This window comes from Odontesthes bonariensis, chromosome 11, assembly GCF_027942865.1.
Source record: "Odontesthes bonariensis isolate fOdoBon6 chromosome 11, fOdoBon6.hap1, whole genome shotgun sequence".
Taxonomy (NCBI): Eukaryota; Metazoa; Chordata; class Actinopteri; order Atheriniformes; family Atherinopsidae; genus Odontesthes; species Odontesthes bonariensis.
Genome location: NC_134516.1, coordinates 32,876,686 through 32,895,764, shown reverse-complemented (window position 1 = coordinate 32,895,764; position 19,079 = coordinate 32,876,686).

The following is a 19,079-nucleotide window of genomic DNA, read 5'->3' as shown; positions in this document are numbered from 1 at the left end:
GAAACAGGTTGAACACACACAACATATATGGAGAGATGAGACGGCCGCCCGCCGATCGCGGGAGAGAAATGACACCGAACACTGACTTCAAATACATCTTGTGAGAAAAGTTGAGCAGCTAGAAAAATAATTTTAACACCATTAGAAGCAGAAGGCTTAGAGGAACTTAGCAAAGTAGTTTTACATCTGTGGAGTCAACTATATTTAAATCCAAGCAGTTTGAAAAACTTGAAGCTGATTCAAAAATGGCAGATTTCCTCAAAATTTGACAAGTTGTTCAAGCTTAAAGGCTCATAGTTCAAAATCTGTCCATGTGAGCTCTTTAAGAGTTACATTGGCTGAAAGAGGACAAGTTTTCCTACATTTTAAGGTATAATTTGTTTCTCTCAGTTAAACTGTATGAAAGTTATAGTAATTTGTTTGAAAAGTTGAAACTTATCAGCACTGCTGAATGTCTCACTCTAAAATCCAAGAAGGAGCTTCATTTTCCTATTTTTTAAACTGTCATATTTCAAAATTGGCTGAATATTTTTAAAAGATGAAACAATTGGTAACAGCTGAATGTCTTATGAACATTTTAAAATTTGAATGGTGTCTCTAGGTTAAAGTATGCTGAAGCAGTTACGATTTGAATAGATTTGAAGATTTTGAAGGATTTGAAAGCATTTGAAGATAAGGATTTGGAGAACTTAATTTTCATATTTTTGAAACTGTCATATTTCAAAATTGGCTGAATATTTTTAAAAGATGAAACAATTGGTAATAGCTGAATGTCTTATGAACATTTTAAAATTTGAATGGTGTCTCTAGCTGAAAGTATGCTGAACTAGTTAAGATTTGAAAGATTTGAAAGGATTTGAAAGGATTTGAAGAGATTTGAAAATTTAACATTAGTTTCAATGGGAAAAAAGTTGAACAAAAAGCTTAATATCTTAAAAAGTTGAAAAGTTACAAACACCAAAAATACATTCCCATCAAGAGCTGAATGAGCTGAACATTTTGATACCAAATTTGTTGAAATAGCTCAAAGTATGCTGAAGTAGTTGAATGCCGAAAAACGGCGGAATAATATGGAACTAGAAAGAGCTGTTCCTGCGAAACAGCTGTGAGAATGCATGAGCTGAATTACCATGCTAAAATATCTTAAGAAGCTAAAAAAAAGCTAAAACAGCTGAAGAAGCTAAAGCTGAAGTAGCTGAAGAAGCTAAAGCTAAAGGAGCTGAAGAAGCTAAAGCTAAAGGAGCTGAAGAAGCTAAAGCTAAAGGAGCTGAAGAAGCTAAAGCTAAAGGAGCTGAAGAAGCTAAAGCTGAAGGAGCTGAAGAAGCTAAGAGCTAAAGAAGCTAAAAGAAGCTAAAAGCTGAAGAAGCTAAAATAAGCTAAAACAGCTGAAGAAGCTAACAGCTGAAGGAGCTAAAGCTAAAACAGCTGAAGAAGCTAACAGCTGAAGGAGCTAAAGCTAAAACAGCTGAAGAAGCTAACAGCTGAAGAAGCTAAAGCTAAAGGAGCTGAAGAAGCAAGCAGCTGAAGGAGCAAAAGAGTTAGAGTTAGAAGTTAGCTAAAGAAGCTAAAAAAGGCTAAAACAGCTAAAGAAGCTAAAAGAAGCTAAAAGCTGAAAGAGCTATGGAAGCTAAAAAAAGCTGAGAAGAAACAGGAGTTTGAAGTTGAAATGACATTTAAAAGATGAAAGTGTAATGATTTCAAGCTAGAAACAGTTGAAATGGCTGAAAGTATGCTTAAATAGTTACAAAAAAACTTTTTTTTTAAATTTTGAGCTGACATGCTGGGGATTGAACCCGGGCTACCTGCACGAAAGACTGGTAGTGTTACCATTAAGCCATTTCGTTGTTATACACCGGAAGTGCATTTGACCTAGTTAAAGACTACACAGACAGACACAGAGCTAGCTGCTGCAGCCGCGGGACAAATCTGAGGCGCAGACTGTCTTCTATCGCGTCTTGTGAGAAAAGTTGAGCAGCTAGAAAAACAATTTTAACACCGTTAGAAGCAGAAGGCTTAGAGGAACTTAGCAAAGTAGTTTTACATCTGTGGAGTCAACTATATTTAAATCGAAGCAGGTTGAACACACACAACATATATGGAGAGATGAGACGGCCGCCCGCCGATCGCGGGAGAGAAATGACACCGAACACTGACTTCAAATACATCTTGTGAGAAAAGTTGAGCAGCTAGAAAAATAATTTTAACACCATTAGAAGCAGAAGGCTTAGAGGAACTTAGCAAAGTAGTTTTACATCTGTGGAGTCAACTATATTTAAATCGAAGCAGGTTGAATACACACAACATATATGGAGAGATGAGACGGCCGCCCGCCGATCGCGGGAGAGAAATGACACCGAACACTGACTTCAAATATATCTTGTGAGAAAAGTTGAGCAGCTAGAAAAATAATTTTAACACCATTAGAAGCAGAAGGCTTAGAGGAACTTAGCAAAGTACTTTTACATCTGTGGAGTCAACTATATTTAAATCCAAGCAGTTTGAATCACTTGAAGCTGATTCAAAAATGGCAGATTTCCTCAAAATTTGACAAGTTGTTCAAGCTTAAAGGCTCATAGTTCAAAATCTGTCCATTTGAGCTCTTTAAGAGTTACATTGGCTGAAAGAGGACAAGTTTTCCTACATTTTAAGGTATAATTTGTTTCTCTCAGTTAAACTGTATGAAAGTTATAGTAATTTGTTTGAAAAGTTGAAACTTATCAGCACTGCTGAATGTCTCACTCTAAAATCCAAGAAGGAGCTTCATTTTCCTATTTTTTAAACTGTCATATTTCAAAATTGGCTGAATATTTTTAAAAGATGAAACAATTGGTAACAGCTGAATGTCTTATGAACATTTTAAAATTTGAATGGTGTCTCTAGGTTAAAGTATGCTGAAGCAGTTACGATTTGAATAGATTTGAAGATTTTGAAGGATTTGAAAGCATTTGAAGATAAGGATTTGGAGAACTTAATTTTCATATTTTTGAAACTGTCATATTTCAAAATTGGCTGAATATTTTTAAAAGATGAAACAATTGGTAATAGCTGAATGTCTTATGAACATTTTAAAATTTGAATGGTGTCTCTAGCTGAAAGTATGCTGAACTAGTTAAGATTTGAAAGATTTGAAAGGATTTGAAAGGATTTGAAGAGATTTGAAAATTTAACATTAGTTTCAATGGGAAAAAAGTTGAACAAAAAGCTTAATATCTTAAAAAGTTGAAAAGTTACAAACACCAAAAGATATTCCCATCAAGAGCTGAATGAGCTGAACATTTTGATACCAAATTTGTTGAAATAGCTCAAAGTATGCTGAAGTAGTTGAATGCCGAAAATCGGCGGAAGACGGAAGAATAATAAAGGGAAACAGAAACTTAATAGTGAGAATGCTTAATGCATTCTCACAATAATAATAATAAAGAGAAACAGGAACTTAATAGTGAGAATGCTTCATGCATTCTCACAATTAAAAAAATAAATAAAAATCAATTCTATAATAAATACACCTAGCAATGGAAGAGCACATGGGCCGTGTGACCAGAAGGATGGAGGCTATCGAGAGGAGGATTGAGGGTTTGGAGAAGAAGTCTGACACGTTAGAGGCTGCTGTTCTCTCCATCCTGCCTCAGCATCAGCCTCCTCAGCAGGAAGAGGTCCTGCTGAGTCAATGTCAAACAGTGGAGGAGCTGGAGGAGCTAGGAGTCTGGCCCAACCATAGAGAAAGAACCAAATGGTAATTAATTGGTTATAATGATATATGAAGATGTATGCATGTAATGTGTTTAATTTGAATAATGAAAGTAGACCACATAAGCTTTTCATTTGTTTTCACTTCATTTAATTGTGAGAATGCATGAAGCATTCTCACTATTAAGTTCCTGTTTCTCTTTATTATTGTGAGAATGCATTAAGCATTCTCACTATTAAGTTTCTGTTTCTCTTTATTATTATTGTGAGAATGCATTAAGCATTCTCACTATTAAGTTTCTGTTTCCCTTTATTGTGAGAATGCATTAAGCATTCTCACTATTAAGTTCCTGTTTCCCTTTATTATTATTATTCCGCCGTTTTTCGGCATTCAACTACTTCAGCATACTTTGAGCTATTTCAACAAATTTGGTATCAAAATGTTCAGCTCATTCAGCTCTTGATGGGAATGTATTTTTGGTGTTTGTAACTTTTCAACTTTTTAAGATATTAAGCTTTTTGTTCAACTTTTTTCCCATTGAAACTAATGTTAAATTTTCAAATCTCTTCAAATCCTTTCAAATCCTTTCAAATCTTTCAAATCTTAACTAGTTCAGCATACTTTCAGCTAGAGACACCATTCAAATTTTAAAATGTTCATAAGACATTCAGCTATTACCAATTGTTTCATCTTTTAAAAATATTCAGCCAATTTTGAAATATGACAGTTTCAAAAATATGAAAATTAAGTTCTCCAAATCCTTATCTTCAAATGCTTTCAAATCCTTCAAAATCTTCAAATCTATTCAAATCGTAACTGCTTCAGCATACTTTAACCTAGAGACACCATTCAAATTTTAAAATGTTCATAAGACATTCAGCTGTTACCAATTGTTTCATCTTTTAAAAATATTCAGCCAATTTTGAAATATGACAGTTTAAAAAATAGGAAAATGAAGCTCCTTCTTGGATTTTAGAGTGAGACATTCAGCAGTGCTGATAAGTTTCAACTTTTCAAACAAATTACTATAACTTTCATACAGTTTAACTGAGAGAAACAAATTATACCTTAAAATGTAGGAAAACTTGTCCTCTTTCAGCCAATGTAACTCTTAAAGAGCTCACATGGACAGATTTTGAACTATGAGCCTTTAAGCTTGAACAACTTGTCAAATTTTGAGGAAATCTGCCATTTTTGAATCAGCTTCAAGTGTTTCAAACTGCTTGGATTTAAATATAGTTGACTCCACAGATGTAAAAGTACTTTGCTAAGTTCCTCTAAGCCTTCTGCTTCTAATGGTGTTAAAATTATTTTTCTAGCTGCTCAACTTTTCTCACAAGATGTATTTGAAGTCAGTGTTCGGTGTCATTTCTCTCCCGCGATCGGCGGGCGGCCGTCTCATCTCTCCATATATGTTGTGTGTGTGTTCAACCTGCTTCGATTTAAATATAGTTGACTCCACAGATGTAAAACTACTTTGCTAAGTTCCTCTAAGCCTTCTGCTTCTAACGGTGTTAAAATTATCTTTCTAGCTATTCAACTTTTCTCACAAAACGTGTTTGAAGACAGTCAGATTTGTCCCGCGGCTGCAGCAGCTAGCTCTGTGTCTCTCTGTGTAGTCTTTAACTAGGTCAAATGCACTTCCGATTTAACACAATGAGATGGCTTAATGGTAACACTACCAGCCTTTCGTGCAGGTGGCCCGGGTTCAATCCCCATAATGTCATACAATTTTTTATAATTTTTTTTATTTTATAATTATTTAAGCATACTTTCAGCATTTTCAACTGTTTCTAGCTTAATTTTATCTTCAAATTCTTCAGATCATTTCAAATCCTTCAAATCTTAACTACTTTTGCATACTTTCAGCTAGAGACACCATTCAAATTTTAAAATCTTCAAATCTTTTAGCTTTTTAAGATTTTTCTTTATTAAGGTAATTCAGCTCATGCATTCTCACAGCTGTTTCAAAGGAACAGCTCTTTCTAGTTATTCTTCCGTCTTCCGCCGATTTTCGGCATTCAACTACTTCAGCATACTTTGAGCTATTTCAACAAATTTGGTATCAAAATGTTCAGCTCATTCAGCTCTTGATGGGAATATCTTTTGGTGTTTGTAACTTTTCAACTTTTTAAGATATTAAGCTTTTTGTTCAACTTTTTTCCCATTGAAACTAATGTTAAATTTTCAAATCTCTTCAAATCCTTTCAAATCCTTTTAAATCTTTCAAATCTTAACTAGTTCAGCATACTTTCAGCTAGAGACACCATTCAAATTTTAAAATGTTCATAAGACATTCAGCTATTACCAATTGTTTCATCTTTTAAAAATATTCAGCCAATTTTGAAATATGACAGTTTCAAAAATATGAAAATTAAGTTCTCCAAATCCTTATCTTCAAATGCTTTCAAATCCTTCAAAATCTTCAAATCTATTCAAATCGTAACTGCTTCAGCATACTTTAACCTAGAGACACCATTCAAATTTTAAAATGTTCATAAGACATTCAGCTGTTACCAATTGTTTCATCTTTTAAAAATATTCAGCCAATTTTGAAATATGACAGTTTAAAAAATAGGAAAATGAAGCTCCTTCTTGGATTTTAGAGTGAGACATTCAGCAGTGCTGATAAGTTTCAACTTTTCAAACAAATTACTATAACTTTCATACAGTTTAACTGAGAGAAACAAATTATACCTTAAAATGTAGGAAAACTTGTCCTCTTTCAGCCAATGTAACTCTTAAAGAGCTCAAATGGACAGATTTTGAACTATGAGCCTTTAAGCTTGAACAACTTGTCAAATTTTGAGGAAATCTGCCATTTTTGAATCAGCTTCAAGTGATTCAAACTGCTTGGATTTAAATATAGTTGACTCCACAGATGTAAAAGTACTTTGCTAAGTTCCTCTAAGCCTTCTGCTTCTAATGGTGTTAAAATTATTTTTCTAGCTGCTCAACTTTTCTCACAAGATATATTTGAAGTCAGTGTTCGGTGTCATTTCTCTCCCGCGATCGGCGGGCGGCCGTCTCATCTCTCCATATATGTTGTGTGTATTCAACCTGCTTCGATTTAAATATAGTTGACTCCACAGATGTAAAACTACTTTGCTAAGTTCCTCTAAGCCTTCTGCTTCTAATGGTGTTAAAATTATTTTTCTAGCTGCTCAACTTTTCTCACAAGATGTATTTGAAGTCAGTGTTCGGTGTCATTTCTCTCCCGCGATCGGCGGGCGGCCGTCTCATCTCTCCATATATGTTGTGTGTGTTCAACCTGCTTCGATTTAAATATAGTTGACTCCACAGATGTAAAACTACTTTGCTAAGTTCCTCTAAGCCTTCTGCTTCTAACGGTGTTAAAATTGTTTTTCTAGCTGCTCAACTTTTCTCACAAGACGCGATAGAAGACAGTCTGCGCCTCAGATTTGTCCCGCGGCTGCAGCAGCTAGCTCTGTGTCTGTCTGTGTAGTCTTTAACTAGGTCAAATGCACTTCCGGTGTATAACAACGAAATGGCTTAATGGTAACACTACCAGTCTTTCGTGCAGGTAGCCCGGGTTCAATCCCCAGCATGTCAGCTCAAAATTTAAAAAAAAAGTTTTTTTGTAACTATTTAAGCATACTTTCAGCCATTTCAACTGTTTCTAGCTTGAAATCATTACACTTTCATCTTTTAAATGTCATTTCAACTTCAAACTCCTGTTTCTTCTCAGCTTTTTTTAGCTTCCATAGCTCTTTCAGCTTTTAGCTTCTTTTAGCTTCTTTAGCTGTTTTAGCCTTTTTTAGCTTCTTTAGCTAACTTCTAACTCTAACTCTTTTGCTCCTTCAGCTGCTTGCTTCTTCAGCTCCTTTAGCTTTAGCTTCTTCAGCTGTTAGCTTCTTCAGCTGTTTTAGCTTTAGCTCCTTCAGCTGTTAGCTTCTTCAGCTGTTTTAGCTTTAGCTCCTTCAGCTGTTAGCTTCTTCAGCTGTTTTAGCTTATTTTAGCTTCTTCAGCTTTTAGCTTCTTTTAGCTTCTTTAGCTCTTAGCTTCTTCAGCTCCTTCAGCTTTAGCTTCTTCAGCTCCTTTAGCTTTAGCTTCTTCAGCTCCTTTAGCTTTAGCTTCTTCAGCTCCTTTAGCTTTAGCTTCTTCAGCTACTTCAGCTTTAGCTTCTTCAGCTGTTTTAGCTTTTTTTTAGCTTCTTAAGATATTTTAGCATGGTAATTCAGCTCATGCATTCTCACAGCTGTTTCGCAGGAACAGCTCTTTCTAGTTATTATTATTGTGAGAATGCATGAAGCATTCTCACTATTAAGTTTCTGTTTCTCTTTATTGTGAGAATGCATGAAGCATTCTCACTATTAAGTTTCTGTTTCTCTTTATTGTGAGAATGCATGAAGCATTCTCACTATTAAGTTTCTGTTTCCCTTTATTGTGAGAATGCATAAAGCATTCTCACTATTAAGTTTCTGTTTCTCTTTATTATTATTATTATTATTATTATTCTTCCGCCGTTTTTCGGCATTCAACTACTTCAGCATACTTTGAGCTATTTCAACAAATTTGGTATCAAAATGTTCAGCTCATTCAGCTCTTGATGGGAATGTATTTTTGGTGTTTGTAACTTTTCAACTTTTTAAGATATTAAGCTTTTTGTTCAACTTTTTTCCCATTGAAACTAATGTTAAATTTTCAAATCTTTTCAAATCCTTTCAAATCCTTTCAAATCTTTCAAATCTTAACTAGTTCAGCATACTTTCAGCTAGAGACACCATTCAAATTTTAAAATGTTCATAAGACATTCAGCTATTACCAATTGTTTCATCTTTTAAAAATATTCAGCCAATTTTGAAATATGACAGTTTCAAAAATATGAAAATTAAGTTCTCCAAATCCTTATCTTCAAATGCTTTCAAATCCTTCAAAATCTTCAAATCTATTCAAATCGTAACTGCTTCAGCATACTTTAACCTAGAGACACCATTCAAATTTTAAAATGTTCATAAGACATTCAGCTGTTACCAATTGTTTCATCTTTTAAAAATATTCAGCCAATTTTGAAATATGACAGTTTAAAAAATAGGAAAATGAAGCTCCTTCTTGGATTTTAGAGTGAGACATTCAGCAGTGCTGATAAGTTTCAACTTTTCAAACAAATTACTATAACTTTCATACAGTTTAACTGAGAGAAACAAATTATACCTTAAAATGTAGGAAAACTTGTCCTCTTTCAGCCAATGTAACTCTTAAAGAGCTCACATGGACAGATTTTGAACTATGAGCCTTTAAGCTTGAAGAACTTGTCAAATTTTGAGGAAATCTGCCATTTTTGAATCAGCTTCAAGTGTTTCAAACTGCTTGGATTTAAATATAGTTGACTCCACAGATGTAAAACTACTTTGCTAAGTTCCTCTAAGCCTTCTGCTTCTAATGGTGTTAAAATTTTTTTTCTAGCTGCTCAACTTTTCTCACAAGATGTATTTGAAGTCAGTGTTCGGTGTCATTTCTCTCCCGCGATCGGCGGGCGGCCGTCTCATCTCTCCATATATGTTGTGTGTGTTCAACCTGTTTCGATTTAAATATAGTTGACTCCACAGATGTAAAACTACTTTGCTAAGTTCCTCTAAGCCTTCTGCTTCTAACGGTGTTAAAATTATCTTTCTAGCTATTCAACTTTTCTCACAAAACGTGTTTGAAGACAGTCAGATTTGCCCGCGGCTGCAGCAGCTAGCTCTGTGTCTGTCTGTGTAGTCTTTAACTAGGTCAAATGCACTTCAGGTGTAACACAACGAAATGGCTTAATGGTAACCCTACCAGCCTTTCGTGCAGGTGGCCCGGGTTCAATCCCCAGGATGTCAGCTCAAAATAAAAAAAAAAGTTTTTTTGTAACTATTTAAGCATACTTTCAGCCATTTCAACTGTTTCTAGCACGAAATCATTACACTTTCATCTTTTAAATGTCATTTCAACTTCAAACTCCTGTTTCTTCTCAGCTTTTTTTAGCTTCCATAGCTCTTTCAGCTTTTAGCTTCTTTTAGCTTCTTTAGCTGTTTTAGCCTTTTTTAGCTTCTTTAGCTAACTTCTAACTCTAACTCTTTTGCTCCTTCAGCTGCTTGCTTCTTCAGCTCCTTTAGCTTTAGCTTCTTCAGCTGTTTTAGCTTTAGCTCCTTCAGCTGTTAGCTTCTTCAGCTGTTTTAGCTTTAGCTCCTTCAGCTGTTAGCTTCTTCAGCTGTTTTAGCTTATTTTAGCTTCTTCAGCTTTTAGCTTCTTTTAGCTTCTTTAGCTCCTTTAGCTCTTAGCTTCTTCAGCTCCTTTAGCTTTAGCTTCTTCAGCTCCTTTAGCTTTAGCTTCTTCAGCTACTTCAGCTTTAGCTTCTTCAGCTGTTTTAGCTTTTTTTTAGCTTCTTAAGATATTTTAGCATGGTAATTCAGCTCATGCATTCTCACAGCTGTTTCGCAGGAACAGCTCTTTCTAGTTATTATTATTCTTCCGCCGTTTTTCGGCATTTAACTACTTCAGCATACTTTGAGCTATTTCAACAAATTTGGTATCAAAATGTTCAGCTCATTCAGCTCTTGATGGGAATGTATTTTTGGTGTTTGTAACTTTTCAACTTTTTAAGATATTAAGCTTTTTGTTCAACTTTTTTCCCATTGAAACTAATGTTAAATTTTCAAATCTCTTCAAATCCTTTAAAATCCTTTCAAATCTTTCAAATCTTAACTAGTTCAGCATACTTTCAGCTAGAGACACCATTCAAATTTTAAAATGTTCATAAGACATTCAGCTATTACCAATTGTTTCATCTTTTAAAAATATTCAGCCAATTTTGAAATATGACAGTTTCAAAAATATGAAAATTAAGTTCTCCAAATCCTTATCTTCAAATGCTTTCAAATCCTTCAAAATCTTCAAATCTATTCAAATCGTAACTGCTTCAGCATACTTTAACCTAGAGACACCATTCAAATTTTAAAATGTTCATAAGACATTCAGCTGTTACCAATTGTTTCATCTTTTAAAAATATTCAGCCAATTTTGAAATATGACAGTTTAAAAAATAGGAAAATGAAGCTCCTTCTTGGATTTTAGAGTGAGACATTCAGCAGTGCTGATAAGTTTCAACTTTTCAAACAAATTACTATAACTTTCATACAGTTTAACTGAGAGAAACGAATTATACCTTAAAATGTAGGAAAACTTGTCCTCTTTCAGCCAATGTAACTCTTAAAGAGCTCACATGGACAGATTTTGAACTATGAGCCTTTAAGCTTGAACAACTTCTCAAATTTTGAGGAAATCTGCCATTTTTGAATCAGCTTCAAGTGTTTCAAACTGCTTGGATTTAAATATAGTTGACTCCACAGATGTAAAACTACTTTGCTAAGTTCCTCTAAGCCTTCTGCTTCTAATGGTGTTAAAATTATTTTTCTAGCTGCTCAACTTTTCTCACAAGATGTATTTGAAGTCAGTGTTCGGTGTCATTTCTCTCCCGCGATCGGCGGGCGGCCGTCTCATCTCTCCATATATGTTGTGTGTGTTCAACCTGCTTCGATTTAAATATAGTTGACTCCACAGATGTAAAACTACTTTGCTAAGTTCCTCTAAGCCTTCTGCTTCTAACGGTGTTAAAATTATCTTTCTAGCTATTCAACTTTTCTCACAAAACGTGTTTGAAGACAGTCAGATTTGCCCGCGGCTGCAGCAGCTAGCTCTGTGTCTGTCTGTGTAGTCTTTAACTAGGTCAAATGCACTTCCAGTTTGACACAACGAAATGGCTTAATGGTAACACTACCTGCCTTTCGTGCAGGTGGCCCGGGTTCAATCCCCAGGATGTCAGCTCAAAATTAAAAAAAAAAAGTTTTTTTGTAACTATTTAAGCATACTTTCAGACATTTCAACTCTTTCTAGCTCGAAATCATTACACTTTCATCTTTTAAATGTCATTTCAACTTCAAACTCCTGTTTCTTCTCAGCTTTTTTTAGCTTCCATAGCTCTTTCAGCTTTTAGCTTCTTTTAGCTTCTTTAGCTGTTTTAGCCTTTTTAGCTTCTTTAGCTAACTTCTAACTCTAACTCTTTTGCTCCTTCAGCTCCTAGCTTCTTCAGCTCCTTTAGCTTTAGCTTCTTCAGCTGTTTTAGCTTTAGCTCCTTCAGCTGTTAGCTTCTTCAGCTGTTTTAGCTTTAGCTCCTTCAGCTGTTAGCTTCTTCAGCTGTTTTAGCTTATTTTAGCTTCTTCAGCTTTTAGCTTCTTTTAGCTTCTTTAGCTCCTTTAGCTCTTAGCTTCTTCAGCTCCTTCAGCTTTAGCTTCTTCAGCTCCTTTAGCTTTAGCTTCTTCAGCTCCTTTAGCTTTAGCTTCTTCAGCTACTTCAGCTTTAGCATCTTCAGCTGTTTTAGCTTTTTTTTAGCTTCTTAAGATATTTTAGCATGGTAATTCAGCTCATGCATTCTCACAGCTGTTTCGCAGGAACAGCTCTTTCTAGTTATTATTATTATTCCGCCGTTTTTCGGCATTCAACTACTTCAGCATACTTTGAGCTATTTCAACAAATTTGGTATCAAAATGTTCAGCTCATTCAGCTCTTGATGGGAATGTATTTTTGGTGTTTGTAACTTTTCAACTTTTTAAGATATTAAGCTTTTTGTTCAACTTTTTTCCCATTGAAACTAATGTTAAATTTTCAAATCTCTTCAAATCCTTTCAAATCCTTTCAAATCTTTCAAATCTTAACTAGTTCAGCATACTTTCAGCTAGAGACACCATTCAAATTTTAAAATGTTCATAAGACATTCAGCTATTACCAATTGTTTCATCTTTTAAAAATATTCAGCCAATTTTGAAATATGACAGTTTCAAAAATATGAAAATTAAGTTCTCCAAATCCTTATCTTCAAATGCTTTCAAATCCTTCAAAATCTTCAAATCTATTCAAATCGTAACTGCTTCAGCATACTTTAACCTAGAGACACCATTCAAATTTTAAAATGTTCATAAGACATTCAGCTGTTACCAATTGTTTCATCTTTTAAAAATATTCAGCCAATTTTGAAATATGACAGTTTAAAAAATAGGAAAATGAAGCTCCTTCTTGGATTTTAGAGTGAGACATTCAGCAGTGCTGATAAGTTTCAACTTTTCAAACAAATTACTATAACTTTCATACAGTTTAACTGAGAGAAACAAATTATACCTTAAAATGTAGGAAAACTTGTCCTCTTTCAGCCAATGTAACTCTTAAAGAGCTCACATGGACAGATTTTGAACTATGAGCCTTTAAGCTTGAAGAACTTGTCAAATTTTGAGGAAATCTGCCATTTTTGAATCAGCTTCAAGTGTTTCAAACTGCTTGGATTTAAATATAGTTGACTCCACAGATGTAAAACTACTTTGCTAAGTTCCTCTAAGCCTTCTGCTTCTAATGGTGTTAAAATTATTTTTCTAGCTGCTCAACTTTTCTCACAAGACGCGATAGAAGACAGTCTGCGCCTCAGATTTGTCCCGCGGCTGCAGCAGCTAGCTCTGTGTCTCTCTGTGTAGTCTTTAAGTAGGTCAAATGCACTTCCGGTGTAACAGACCAAAATGGCTTAATGGTAACTCTCCCAGCCTTTTGTGCGGGCGGCCAGGGTTCAATCCCCATCATGTCAGACCACATTTTTAATTTTCTTTAATATATAATTATTAAAGCATACTTTCAGCCATTTCAACTGTTTCTAACTTAAGTTTATCTTCAAATCCTTCAAATTTTTCAAATCTTTCAAATCTTAACTACTTTTGCATACTTTCAGCTAGAGACACCATTCAAATTTTAAAATCTTCAAATCTTTTAGCTTTTTAAGATTTTTCTTTATTAAGGTAATTCAGCTCATGCATTCTCACAGCTGTTTCGCAGGAACAGCTCTTTCTAGTTATTATTATTCCGCCGTTTTTCGGCATTCAACTACTTCAGCATACTTTGAGCTATTTCAACAAATTTGGTATCAAAATGTTCAGCTCATTCAGCTCTTGATGGGAATGTATTTTTGGTGTTTGTAACTTTTCAACTTTTTAAGATATTAAGCTTTTTGTTCAACTTTTTTCCCATTGAAACTAATGTTAAATTTTCAAATCTCTTCAAATCCTTTCAAATCCTTTCAAATCTTTCAAATCTTAACTAGTTCAGCATACTTTCAGCTAGAGACACCATTCAAATTTTAAAATGTTCATAAGACATTCAGCTATTACCAATTGTTTCATCTTTTAAAAATATTCAGCCAATTTTGAAATATGACAGTTTCAAAAATATGAAAATTAAGTTCTCCAAATCCTTATCTTCAAATGCTTTCAAATCCTTCAAAATCTTCAAATCTATTCAAATCGTAACTGCTTCAGCATACTTTAACCTAGAGACACCATTCAAATTTTAAAATGTTCATAAGACATTCAGCTGTTACCAAGTGTTTCATCTTTTAAAAATATTCAGCCAATTTTGAAATATGACAGTTTAAAAAATAGGAAAATGAAGCTCCTTCTTGGATTTTAGAGTGAGACATTCAGCAGTGCTGATAAGTTTCAACTTTTCAAACAAATTACTATAACTTTCATACAGTTTAACTGAGAGAAACAAATTATACCTTAAAATGTAGGAAAACTTGTCCTCTTTCAGCCAATGTAACTCTTAAAGAGCTCACATGGACAGATTTTGAACTATGAGCCTTTAAGCTTGAACAACTTGTCAAATTTTGAGGAAATCTGCCATTTTTGAATCAGCTTCAAGTTTTTCAAACTGCTTGGATTTAAATATAGTTGACTCCACAGATGTAAAACTACTTTGCTAAGTTCCTCTAAGCCTTCTGCTTCTAATGGTGTTAAAATTATTTTTCTAGCTGCTCAACTTTTCTCACAAGATGTATTTGAAGTCAGTGTTCGGTGTCATTTCTCTCCCGCGATCGGCGGGCGGCCGTCTCATCTCTCCATATATGTTGTGTGTGTTCAACCTGCTCCGATTTAAATATAGTTGACTCCACAGATGTAAAACTACTTTGCTAAGTTCCTCTAAGCCTTCTGCTTCTAACGGTGTTAAAATTATCTTTCTAGCTATTCAACTTTTCTCACAAAACGTGTTTGAAGACAGTCAGATTTGCCCGCGGCTGCAGCAGCTAGCTCTGTGTCTGTCTGTGTAGTCTTTAAGTAGGTCAAATGCACTTCCGGTGTATAACAACGAAATGGCTTAATGGTAACACTACCATCCTTTCGTGCAGGTGGCCCGGGTTCAATCCCCAGGATGTCAGCTCAAAATTAACAAAAAAAGTTTTTTTGTAACTATTTAAGCATACTTTCAGCCATTTCAAATCTTTCTAGCTCGAAATCATTACACTTTCATCTTTTAAATGTCATTTCAACTTCAAACTCCTGTTTCTTCTCAGCTTTTTTTAGCTTCCATAGCTCTTTCAGCTTTTAGCTTCTTTTAGCTTCTTTAGCTGTTTTAGCCTTTTTTAGCTTCTTTAGCTAACTTCTAACTCTAACTCTTTTGCTCCTTCAGCTGCTTGCTTCTTCAGCTCCTTTAGCTTTAGCTTCTTCAGCTGTTAGCTTCTTCAGCTGTTTTAGCTTTAGCTCCTTCAGCTGTTAGCTTCTTCAGCTGTTTTAGCTTTAGCTCCTTCAGCTGTTAGCTTCTTCAGCTGTTTTAGCTTATTTTAGCTTCTTCAGCTTTTAGCTTCTTTTAGCTTCTTTAGCTCTTAGCTTCTTTTAGCTTCTTTAGCTCCTTTAGCTCTTAGCTTCTTCAGCTCCTTCAGCTTTAGCTTCTTCAGCTCCTTTAGCTTTAGCTTCTTCAGCTCCTTTAGCTTTAGCTTCTTCAGCTACTTCAGCTTTAGCTTCTTCAGCTGTTTTAGCTTTTTTTTAGCTTCTTAAGATATTTTAGCATGGTAATTCAGCTCATGCATTCTCACAGCTGTTTCGCAGGAACAGCTCTTTCTAGTTGTGAGAATGCATGAAGCATTCTCACTATTAAGTTTCTGTTTCTCTTTATTATTATTATTATTATTGTGAGAATGCATGAAGCATTCTCACTATTAAGTTTCTGTTTCCCTTTATTGTGAGAATGCATGAAGCATTCTCACTATTAAGTTTCTGTTTCCCTTTATTATTATTATTCCGCCGTTTTTCGGCATTCAACTACTTCAGCATACTTTGAGCTATTTCAACAAATTTGGTATCAAAATGTTCAGCTCATTCAGCTCTTGATGGGAATGTATTTTTGGTGTTTGTAACTTTTCAACTTTTTAAGATATTAAGCTTTTTGTTCAACTTTTTTCCCATTGAAACTAATGTTAAATTTTCAAATCCTTTCAAATCCTTTCAAATCCTTTCAAATCTTTCAAATCTTAACTAGTTCAGCATACTTTCAGCTAGAGACACCATTCAAATTTTAAAATGTTCATAAGACATTCAGTTATTACCAATTGTTTCATCTTTTAAAAATATTCAGCCAATTTTGAAATATGACAGTTTCAAAAATATGAAAATTAAGTTCTCCAAATCCTTATCTTCAAATGCTTTCAAATCCTTCAAAATCTTCAAATCTATTCAAATCGTAACTGCTTCAGCATACTTTAACCTAGAGACACCATTCAAATTTTAAAATGTTCATAAGACATTCAGCTGTTACCAATTGTTTCATCTTTTCAAAATATTCAGCCAATTTTGAAATATGACAGTTTCAAAAATATGAAAATTAAGTTCTCCAAATCCTTATCTTCAAATGCTTTCAAATCCTTCAAAATCTTCAAATCTATTCAAATCGTAACTGCTTCAGCATACTTTAACCTAGAGACACCATTCAAATTTTAAAATGTTCATAAGACATTCAGCTGTTACCAATTGTTTCATCTTTTAAAAATATTCAGCCAATTTTGAAATATGACAGTTTAAAAAATATGAAAATGAAGATCCTTCTTGGATTTTAGAGTGAGACATTCAGCAGTGCTGATAAGTTTCAACTTTTCAAACAAATTACTGTAACTTTCATACAGTTTAACTGAGAGAAACAAATTATACCTTAAAATGTAGGAAAACTTGTCCTCTTTCAGCCAATGTAACTCTTAAAGAGCTCACATGGACAGATTTTGAACTATGAGCCTTTAAGCTTGAACAACTTGTCAAATTTTGAGGAAATCTGCCATTTTTGAATCAGCTTCAAGTGTTTCAAACTGCTTGGATTTAAATATAGTTGACTCCACAGATGTAAAAGTACTTTGCTAAGTTCCTCTAAGCCTTCTGCTTCTAATGGTGTTCAAATTATTTTTCTAGCTGCTCAACTTTTGTCACAAGATGTATTTGAAGTCAGTGTTCGGTGTCATTTCTCTCCCGCGATCGGCGGGCGGCCGTCTCATCTCTCCATATATGTTGTGTGTGTTCAACCTGCTTCGATTTAAATATAGTTGACTCCACAGATGTAAAACTACTTTGCTAAGTTCCTCTAAGCCTTCTGCTTCTAACGGTGTTAAAATTATCTTTCTAGCTATTCAACTTTTCTCACAAAACGTGTTTGAAGACAGTCAGATTTGTCCCGCGGCTGCAGCAGCTAGCTCTGTGTCTCTCTGTGTAGTCTTTAAGTAGGTCAAATGCACTTCCGGTGTAACACAACGATATGGCTTAATGGTAACACTACCAGCCTTTCGTGCAGGTGGCCCGGGTTCAATCCCCATAATGTCAGACCACGTTTTATAATTTTTTTATTTTATAATTATTTAAGCATACTTTCAGCATTTTCAACTGTTTCTAGCTTAATTTTATCTTCAAATTCTTCAGATCATTTCAAATCCTTCAAATATTAACTACTTTTGCATACTTTCAGCTAGAGACACCATTCAAATTTTAAAATGTTCAAATCTTTTAGCTTTTTAAGATTTTTCTTTATTAAGGTAATTCAGCTCATGCATTCTCACAGCTGTTTCGCAGGAACAGCTCTTTCTAGTTGTGAGAATGCATGAAGCATTCTCACTATTAAGTTCCTGTTTCTCTTTATTATTATTCCGTATTCCATATTCTTCCGCCGTTTTTCGGCATTCAAATACTTCAGCATACTTTCAGCTATTTCAACAAATTTGGTATCAAAATGTTCAGCTCTTTCAGCTCTCGATGGGAAATATTTTTTGGTGTTTGTAACTTTTCAACTTTTTAAGATATTAAGCTTTTTGTTCAACTTTTTTCCCATTGAAACTAATGTTAAATCTTCAAATCCTTTCAAATCCTTTCAAATCCTTCAAATCTTAACTAGTTCAGCATACTTTCAGCTAGAGACACCATTCAAATTTTAAAATGTTCATAAGACATTCAGCTATTACAAAATGTCTCATCTTTTAAAAATATTCGGCCAATTTTGAAATATGACAGTTTAAAAAATATGAAAATTAAGTTCTTCAAATCCTTATCTTGAAATCCTTTCAAATCCTTCAAAACCTTAAAATCTTTTCAAATCGTAACTAGTTCAGCGTACTATCAGCTAGAGACACCATTCAAATTTTAAAATGTTCATAAGACATTCAGCTATTACAAAATGTCTCATCTTTTAAAAATATTCAGCCAATTTTGAAATATGACAGTTTAAAAAATATGAAAATGAAGTTCCTTCTTGGATTTTAGAGTGAGACATTCAGCAGTGCTGATAAGTTTCAACTTTTCAAACAAATTACTGTAACTTTCATACAGTTTAACTGAGAGAAACAAATTATACCTTAAAATGTAGGAAAACTTGTCCTCTTTCAGCCAATGTAACTCTTAAAGAGCTCACATGGACAGATTTTGAACTATGAGCCTTTAAGCTTGAACAACTTGTCAAATTTTGAGGAAATCTGCCATTTTTGAATCAGCTTCAAGTGTTTCAAACTGCTTCGATTTAAATATAGTTGACTCCACAGATGTAAAAGTACTTTGCTAAGTTCCTCTAAGCCTTCTGCTTCTAATGGTGTTAAAATTATTTTTCTAGCTGCTCAACTTTTCTCACAAGATGTATTTGAAGTCAGTGTTCGGTGTCATTTCTCTCCCGCGATCGGCGGGCGGCCGTCTCATCTCTCCATATATGTTGTGTGTGTTCAACCTGCTTCGATTTAAATATAGTTGACTCCACAGATGTAAAACTACTTTGCTAAGTTCCTCTAAGCCTTCTGCTTCTAACGGTGTTAAAATTATCTTTCTAGCTATTCAACTTTTCTCACAAAACGTGTTTGAAGACAGTCAGATTTGTCCCGCGGCTGCAGCAGCTAGCTCTGTGTCTCTCTGTGTAGTCTTTAAGTAGGTCAAATGCACTTCAGGTGTAACACAACGGGATGGCTTAATGGTAACACTACCAGCCTTTCGTGCAGGTGGCCCGGGTTCAATCCCCATAATGTCAGACCACGTTTTATAATTTTTTTATTTTATAATTATTTAAGCATACTTTCAGCATT